This window comes from Corvus brachyrhynchos, unplaced genomic scaffold (assembly GCF_000691975.1).
Source record: "Corvus brachyrhynchos isolate BGI_N302 unplaced genomic scaffold, ASM69197v1 scaffold331, whole genome shotgun sequence".
Classification (NCBI taxonomy): domain Eukaryota; kingdom Metazoa; phylum Chordata; class Aves; order Passeriformes; family Corvidae; genus Corvus; species Corvus brachyrhynchos.
In genome coordinates, this window is record NW_008237229.1 from 781813 (window position 1) to 790763 (window position 8951).

The 8951-nt window shown below is 40.4% G+C and overlaps 1 long non-coding RNA gene across 1 annotated transcript in view; it reads left to right on the forward strand.

The window, feature by feature from the left end:
- Positions 1 to 8951, forward strand: part of LOC108445481 — a 29817-nt gene that overhangs the window by 15713 nt on the left and 5153 nt on the right. The window lies entirely within an intron of this gene.

An 8951-nucleotide genomic window follows, 5' to 3' on the forward strand; every position in this document is an offset into this window, starting at 1 on the left:
TTGGTCACCTTGCAACTGGAGATTGGAGGGTGGAAGGTAGAAGATAAGCACTCATTAAAGCCATTAAAGTAGACAAGTTGGTTGTTTCATTTTGTTTTGATACAAGGTATTTCGTAGGAGAATGGCTCTTGTCCCTTGTATTAACAGCCCAGGTTCCCAAGGGAATTCGAAGGCTTTGGAGACCTCTTAGGCTGGTTGAAGCAGTCTCTGTTTACTGCTAGGCAGGTAGTGGAGCAGGAGTGTGCTGCAGGATTGCCCCATCAGCAAGGCAGGTGGAGATCAGGAGAGACAAGATCCCTTGGGAACTCAGATGCTCCAGAGCAGTAAGGAACTTGTAGCTGGGTTACCAGGCTGTCAACTAAGTGGCTAAGAGACATCATTACAGCAGCTGGTATACTCTTCCCACAAGCTATCTATATATTATTGCATCCTGTTTACATGGAAGACTTAAGGCATCTTGGTGCAAACCCTGCAGAGTGGAAATTGCTGTGCTCCATCTCTTTCCTAGCACCCTGTTGCAGGGCTTGTCCCAAGGCAGCTGTACTGGCTGCTTTACCCCGTGTAGATGGCTTTAGAGCACTGCCAGTTTTCCCAGAAGCTCTAAAATCAGCCATGAAAGTAGCTCCTATATGATGTGATTTGTGGGACAAAACACAGGCACTTTTGTGTGTAGTTTTGTTTGCTTGCCATCCAGGCCTGCACTGCTGCTTTCCCTGGCACACAGGCCATCAGAGCACAGCAAAATGGATAATCTTGTCAAGATGTAAAGATTTAATTACCCCAAGCCTCAGTTTGGGAGAGAGCAAGTCACATTGGCAGTTGAATTAAACAACTATATTTGTGGCTTTCCTTAAGCTCAATCAGTGAAAAGACCCACTTAAACTCTCCCTCAATGTCATGGTTTCCACCACTTCCCTATCAGCTTTACTATGAATCACTGAAATTGCAGATTTGAGGCAAATTGATGTAAGGTACTCTCTGAGCTGCTGGGACAGCAAGAGTTAAGCAACTGAGCTGGAAATCCCATGAGATCAGGCTTTTCTAGTGGGAAGATTTCCCATGCTTCCTGCTTTTTGATGTGCTGGAAATACTTTATGCTCAGCCTTTCTTGTGGTATCTTGGCACTACTTCTGTAAATAGTTGAAGGGACATCATCAACATAACAATCATGCTTCTGTCTAAAATGTTTTCATTACTCCAAGTCACAACTAAAAGAGAAAGAGATTAAGGTCTCTTTCATTCAGGCACTTAAGCATGAACCAGCTTTCCTAAGTGTCAGTCAGATCATGCCCTAGAAGATTTAGGGTTTAAATTCAGGACTGTATTAGCTTTGCTGACAGTGCTGGTAGAGGAAGTTTTGACAACTTGTTCCCACCCTCACCTCACCACCATTTGCTACCCTGTTGGTTGGTTGTAGTCTGTAAGGGGTTGTCCAGTTAACCTGATCACTTTTTTTTGTGTGTGTGTGTGTGTGAGAGAGAGAGAGAGAGAGTTGTTTTTAATCAGAACAGTTTCATCTTCCCGTCTTTACAGTGTGGCTCCAGCAACCACTTTTTGGGCTGAACTGAGAGAATGGCAGCCTGGGGAAGGATGAAACACTCAAGGGGGGATGCTTGGGATCTGCAGACAGCTGACACTTTGACTATCTTTGGCCTTTGCCCTGAAAGCCCCAAATCCACAGCATAATGCACATCACAGCTCCTCTCAAGTCACAAGCCTAAAGGCTGAAATGATCCTGTTGTGTTGCACAGCCTACCTGCATGTGTGGCCTGGTATTATCTGTGTGGTCTTTAGGCAGTAACATTTCTTATTACCTTCATTGTATTTACAGTAACCCCCAAAATGATGCCAACTGCAGGGGTACCAAACACCTATGGAAGTCCTTAGAATTTTCCAATGAGAATATGGACTTAGCAACTGGCTGTTCAGAGCTGAACTGAAACTTGCCCAAAATTCAAGGCTGTTTGGAGCCAGTGTATTAATTGGGCATTGTCTTCAGTCTAGAATGAGTCTTGGAGTATGTGTTTTATGAGGTTTAAAAGCATGCAAGCAGGTCTGTGCTAGCAAACACCTACTGCTGATAGAAACACTGACACTGGGATGACATTTCTAGAGTCACTATCATGCTCGTGGGTTATGCTGATGAGGAAAACTTGCACACAGACTGCTTGTAATTTATGAAATGTATTCCCAGAATGTGTAAAGTGTGCAAAGAACTGTCCTCAAATTTCACATGCCATGTCCCCTTTTCACTTGTACCTCCCGTCCCTTTGGTTTCCTCAGCACGCTGCGCATGCCCTCTCTTGCAGGTGAAATGCTGACCCTCCATGTGCCATAGGCTAGTGGGAATGACAGGACACATTCTTCCAGGGCTGCCTAATGACTGCTCCAGAAGGTACACTATAGGAGTGGATAAGGACCCATTAGAAGTCAGGAAGCCTCTAATGCATTGTCCTTTTGAATAAACAGCTTTAGCTTTTTAGTTCTCCACTTACATTAATCATGCCTGTCATGAGCCACTTGGAGAACTGCGGCCACCTCAGGGTGGCCTGTAAAGCTTCCTGCTTCACTCAGAGCTCTGCTTCTTCAAATTTCCCTTCCCACTGTTTGTATGAAGCCTGCAGGAGATGAACAAAGTAAGATATTTACTTCTTTCACTCAGTAACCAAAGCCTCCCCCATACGGTGAACAACCAGTGAGGGAGAAGAGACTGGAGGCAATAAACATCATGTTACTGATGCTGACTCTAGGTCTTCTTCCCACATTTTTACAGAAGTCTTCTTAAACCCCTGATTTTTCATGTCTCTTAGTATTTTTAAAGAGTTTTAGGAGACTTAGAATATTTTATGATATTTGTTTTTTAAGCTGTTAGCAAGTTCACAAGCACTGTGATCAATATTAACAAAAATCAGTCAAGAGAAATGCACTTCTCTCTGCACAAACACATTCTCCTTCCTCAATTCCTGTCAGTTTCAGACTTTAAATGTACTTGGTTTAAATTTTTTTCTTCATTTAAGAAAAACAGGAAGAAGCATAATTTTTCAAAACGTAACATCTTGTTGACCAACAGACGGGACCAGAGAAACTCTATCCTGCTTGAACACAGGGTAATTTGAGTCTATGTAGAGAAATTATGTCAGTCTAATACTTCTGTGTTGCAAATCTGAAGTACTCTGGTTTGGAGTGATATTTGAATCTTAATGCAAAGTGAGTGCAGTTTAGCCTCAAATCTCGATTTTTTTTTTTGCACTGGCTTGGAGGAAAGGTATCTGGAAACAGGAGTTGTATTCACGCTTTTATGACTGGGATCTCTTTCTGCCTTAACTCTCATTTTATCTTCTTATGTGTAAAACCCCCTAGCAAGCAGCTGTGTTTCTTAGTTTATTGAGCTGTAAAATGTGTTGGTGATATTCACCTATTCCTGGTGTCCTGAGATGCCTGGAAGGGCAGAACTCTTCCAAAGCAAAGATAATGAAGCAGTAAGGCAAGAAGGACATAGGACTAGCATTGAATTTTAAACAATAAATTGAAAGCAAATGGAAAGTAAAGAATTCTGAATGACCAATGAGGTTTTAATGTGGAGGAATGTCTTGCAGGGATCTGCTCTCTGATGAGTGCTAATTAATAGTCCTGCTGTAGATCTGGTATATCCTAGAGACTGATACCTTGGAAGAGCTTTTATCTGATGAAGTTTTATGTCTAGCAGCAGAGAAATTAGGTCATTTTTATGTGATGTGTATATACTAAGGAACAGTGATGCTGAAAAAAGTTCTGGGTACGATGTAGTGGCTGAAAGGAACTGCTATGATACTGAGGTAGATATCAGAGGTAGAATGTTAGTAGCATTTGTAATACCACCGCAAAACTAGGACTTTCTAACTCCATCTTTCTTCTTTTTTTTTCAAAAACATACTGGCAAATTTATAAAAAGAGCTTTTTGAGCCTTCAATTTAAGTTCTAAAATGAATGCTTTAAGGAATCCAGATTTTATAGTGTATTTATGAGAATAAGTTTAGAATTTAAGGAATGGTGTGGTTACACTCTGTATTTGCATATGGAGAATGCAGTGAGATTTTTGACTTGTGAGTCAGTGGCAGGGCATCCAGAAGCTAAAGGATGATGTAGAGGAATGAAAAGTGTAAAAATTAGGTACCTGTTTAACCAGGCTTACATTTCTAAACAAGGAAAAAATTTCTTCTTAAGCCATGACTTGTCATTGAATGCAAATATTTTATCTCCTGTAAACGGATTATTCCATGATATTATGGGGGAGGGGTGTGGGGGTGTATTGTTGATCAGTAGGTGCTTAAATTAAATCAACATAATAATTATTTTTGGCCTTAGTTATAAAAGTATGAGTATTCCTTAAAAAATCATTACTTTTTTTTCTATTGCTGATCAGAACAATCTGAAGTTGCCAAAAGAAGTTAAGGTTTTATTTCAGGGTACTAATGGTTAAATGTAGACAAAATGTCTCCCTCTCTTTAATTTTCTTATATAGCTCTTCATAGGAAGAAGGTTTTTCTCAAGATGTATCTATCCAAATGACTCTCTGCTATATGATGCTGTATTTTTAATCCCAAAGCATATGGAAAACATTCCCCTGTATGGAAGAGGTATCGTTTCATAAAGTCGAGATTTTGCTTGCCCCGGTGACTCAAAGTCAAAGCAATGTCCCTTTTGTGCTTCCAGAGAGTGACGTAATGAAGCAGACTTCCACGAGCACACACTAAAGCCTGGCTAGGTGCATGTGTGCTTGCGATTAGTAGCTGCCAGTGCTGACCTCTGCCTTCCCTGATGGATCAGGATGCATTGCTCCCTACCGCAGAGGGCCAGCAGAAGACCTATGTGCAATTTAAGCTTCACTTCAGTGCAGTTTTGAGAACTTCCATGGGATGTGGGTGGGCAGAAGGTTTCATTCACTGGAAACATTTAAATTTGAGTTTGGAAACAATTTTACTAGCCAACAAGTTGTTTTCTTTTAAGCCTTCACAGACCAAGGAGCATCGTCACATAATCCCGTTAGTGATTCTTGCAGCACCTCTTTTAGGAAGTTATTAAACAATGATTTAGAGACTGAAGATATGATAAATTTACCACTTCCCTTAATGTCTTTTTCCAATGTATAATTGACTCTATTTATTTCCACTTTGAATTTTAGATCTTTTAGCCATTGAAAGTTAATGCACTTTGCTGTCAGCTTGAAGTCCTAAGACTCATCCCAATTTTAGCATGTCAGAGATAAAATAACTCAAAAGGAAAAGAATGAATAATAATCTCTGTATCTCTTTCTAAATGCTAGTAAAATTGATTGGCAACCTTCATACCCTGTACCCACAGTGAGTATTTGAGCTGAAGGTAGAAATGCCATTTCTTTGAAGAGGATGGCTCCCTTTAACTTTGGGTTTGCTTGTCTTTCCGCATTGCACACTGTGATTATCCATCAACAGCAATGCCAGCGGCTCTTGCAGTTTAGCAGGGGCAGCTCAGGACATGACTTTCATCTTGTTGAAACAAACAGTAATATCAAAGATCTTACAACTCTCTGAAATATGGTAGAGACTTTGAGGTGAATATTTAGCAACTTGGCTGTGTGTGGGCAGTGCAAACACAAGCTGCAGCAAACAAGAGTCTTCCAGCCTTTTCTTCAAGGTGTCCTACAGAGGACTGAATGTTGCAAGCAATTTGCTCATTATTAGACCGGAGTCACCGGACCGGGGCCTCTTCATGTTGACTTGCGAAATCCTTTCATGCTTATCAGCATACAGCTGGATTTCCTCTGCTTTATCACACTGCCGCTTTTCCTGTATGGCTCTCAGCTTTGTTTGGAGTTCTCTGGGCTAGCTATTATATGCAGTTCTCTTTGATGCAATGATAGATCTTGCAACTGTGCTCTGTGAAATGTGCACCTCTCCTGAGGTGTTGTATAATTGCAGGATCACTCTTATCTCATCAATCTTAATGTTTTCTAATTTTTTTGCCCTGGGGTCTTGTTTGAGGCATGGCATAAGGTATCCCTGAAGATTTGCAAATTGTTTTGTTGGAATTCCTTAGAGTTTTTCATGTTGAGCTTTTAATAAAGCAAAACTTTGAGGATGAATGTCTACTCAGTGTACAGTTTCCCTTATAGTAGCTTGTTTTGAAAATGAAGGAAGTATTTTATTCATTAGCGGAAGAACTTTTAATTGTACTTGTTATGATGAGGAGAGGACTCTGGACTGTTTCACGTTAATAAAACTTTTCCTCTTACATCAAGATTTCTGCTTGGCTATTCCACGAAGTCATTGTCTCCTAAAGTGGCAAACTTGAAATGTGTACTCCCTTGTAACTGAAATGTTGAGAAAGTTGTCTAATGTAACAGCTGTATACTGCTTTGTAATTTTATAAATAATTTCAGATTGATTTACTCCAGTCTCTAGCTTTGCCTCACTTCTGACAGCAGTATTTCTTGTTTTGTTCCCTGAACTTTAAATGTCTTCCACATGTAATTTACAATTAACTGATTTTTCATTACTTGCAAATTAAGATGGTGGCTCCCATCCATGCAGATTAAGATAAACAATTTCTTTAAGCTGAGACATTTTTAAAATTTATTTTTTCGAAGCTGTTTTGAATTCCTGCTTTAATTAATATATTTTAACCTCTTTTCATTTCTCTTGCTTCTTAAGATACATTGCTGCTTTTACATTGCTGCTTTTACGTTGCTGTCTGCCTCTTGTTATAGCAGGGAGCTATAGCAGAAGGAAACTCAGCAGCACCAATAGAATGAATTCGTGCCTAGACAAGCTCATAAAAGATATTATATCTAGGAATGGAGAAATGGGGCCTCCTCTACTACCCACTGAAGCTGACAAAATTGTAGGTTTGAGACCTTTGCATAACGAGGGCAAGAGTGTACTCCCACAAGTAGGGCTGCCATTTTTAAAAGTCATGCCCCAGTCTGAGATGACTTCAGCCTCTTTAAGTGTCCTCCTTTTTGGAATAAACCTGTAAATGAATAAAATGTACATCTCCAAACAGTCCTCACAGATATGAAAAGGAAGGTAAGAATTAGCATGACTGGAAGGTATACAGTACACTGGTGGGAGTGTGGGTTGCACACAACCTGATGTTATACCCATGAAAATATGGTGTTTACAGAGTTTCTTCTGCTAAATGTCATTGAGAAAGCCCAGTGAGAAGTTTAGGTCCTCACAAGAACAAGACACTGTCCCCACCCTTAGGTGTGGATAGCAGTGTGAATGTCCAAGTGAGAAAAAGGGAGACTTAGTTTGGCCCTAGAAATGACGATAATATTGCAGTGCCATGCTCCCTCTTTTCTTTGGTGAGAAACAAAATCCACCAATGCAACCTCTTCTAGCCCTTAATCATTCTTCCCCCTCTCTTCTGGATAGAGACAAATGCTCACTATGAGTTACTTAGCCCAAGTTAATGAACAGAAAACAGATACAGCTCTCATATTGTCCATCAGCAATAGCTAATGGCAGCAAGGTTGCTATATACCATAAAAGGTCTATGAAGAAATGACATCTCTTTTTTTTCTTTTTTTTTTTTTAAGAGAATGCATAGCTCCCAACAAGCATGGGCAGTGACAAGGAACACCCAATTTTGTGCTTTCTGGCAACAAAATTCACAGATGGTAGCTTAAGTGGCTTCTTACTGTGGATGTCAGGCAGGACTGCATCTTCTTACACATTCAAAGAGAATGCTCTGGGACTGCAGTTTCAAAAGATCAGATTTAAGAATCCCCATTTGTTTAGCACTTACTAATTACTAGAATTATTAATCACAAAGTTAACCAAATGAACCCTGTGGGTAGGCAAATTCAAGAAGTTTTTCTTCATGTATTATCATCTGGGTCATATCACTGTATCATATGCAGGGAAGAGAAAGAAAGGGAAATTTAATCTGCAACTTGGCCTTCACACACTTTGGCAACATATTAAAGTGAACAATCTGTATAAGTATATTCTATAATTTCAGGCTCCCTGGATATGATAGACACTTCATGCACAAAGTTTGCTTTCAGCATAATTTTTTACCATTTCTAAAATAAACTCAGTTGCACATTTCAGTTTGTTTAACTGAGATAATGTTCAAAGGCATGGAATGAAATATCCCTCTTGGGCTCTTAGCTGTGGCACTAAGCACTCACTGACCTGCTAGACCATTGAAAGTATTCTCTTCCTCCTTCACAATCTTTCACAGGTCAATATAGACCCTCACATCCAAGCACAGCTACCCTGGAGGACTGAATGCATTACTTACTGTCATGTGAATAGAACCACACTCAATATCTGGTTAATATTTGCCATATGCAATGCAGGATATGCTTTTGTGATAGCTGAGAGCTAACAAGACTATTTACAGAGCAGAGGGGGTTAAGTGTGCCGCTATTTTCCTCCTTTCTCTCTGCTAAGAGGGCTGTGTTTGCACTTACTGAAATTAAGACATAGTGTGACCTCAGCTGTCATGGATTAGTTGAGTTTTTATTTGGTTTTGATGGGTGAATACAAAGACAAACCATCTAGTCTCAAGTGGATGGAAAATAGACATGGGTCCTGTGCACTGCAGTATTTATATGTCACTGCCCAAAAATGCAGGTAGTGAAGAGAGAGGCAGTGAGGGGGGCTAGTTTTGCCCTCGACAATGAAGGCATGGAGTTGCTTTTGACTGATATGTACATACACCAGAACTCCTCCGAGACACTGGGTATTGAAACACTCTAAAGAACATGAAGCTGACCCTAAGTGTTGGCTGAAGAATATTTCTTGGGGGACAGGTCTGGAAAACCTGGAGCAAATGCTGCAGCCATGGGTCATCCCTCACGATTACCCAAGGGGACCATGAGAAATCAGGGCTGCTCACAGACATCCTCTACCACAGTGCAATGGTTGCTGTGTACACTGTACATGAGCATGAGTCTGGTGATGTGTCACGTGCACACTTCA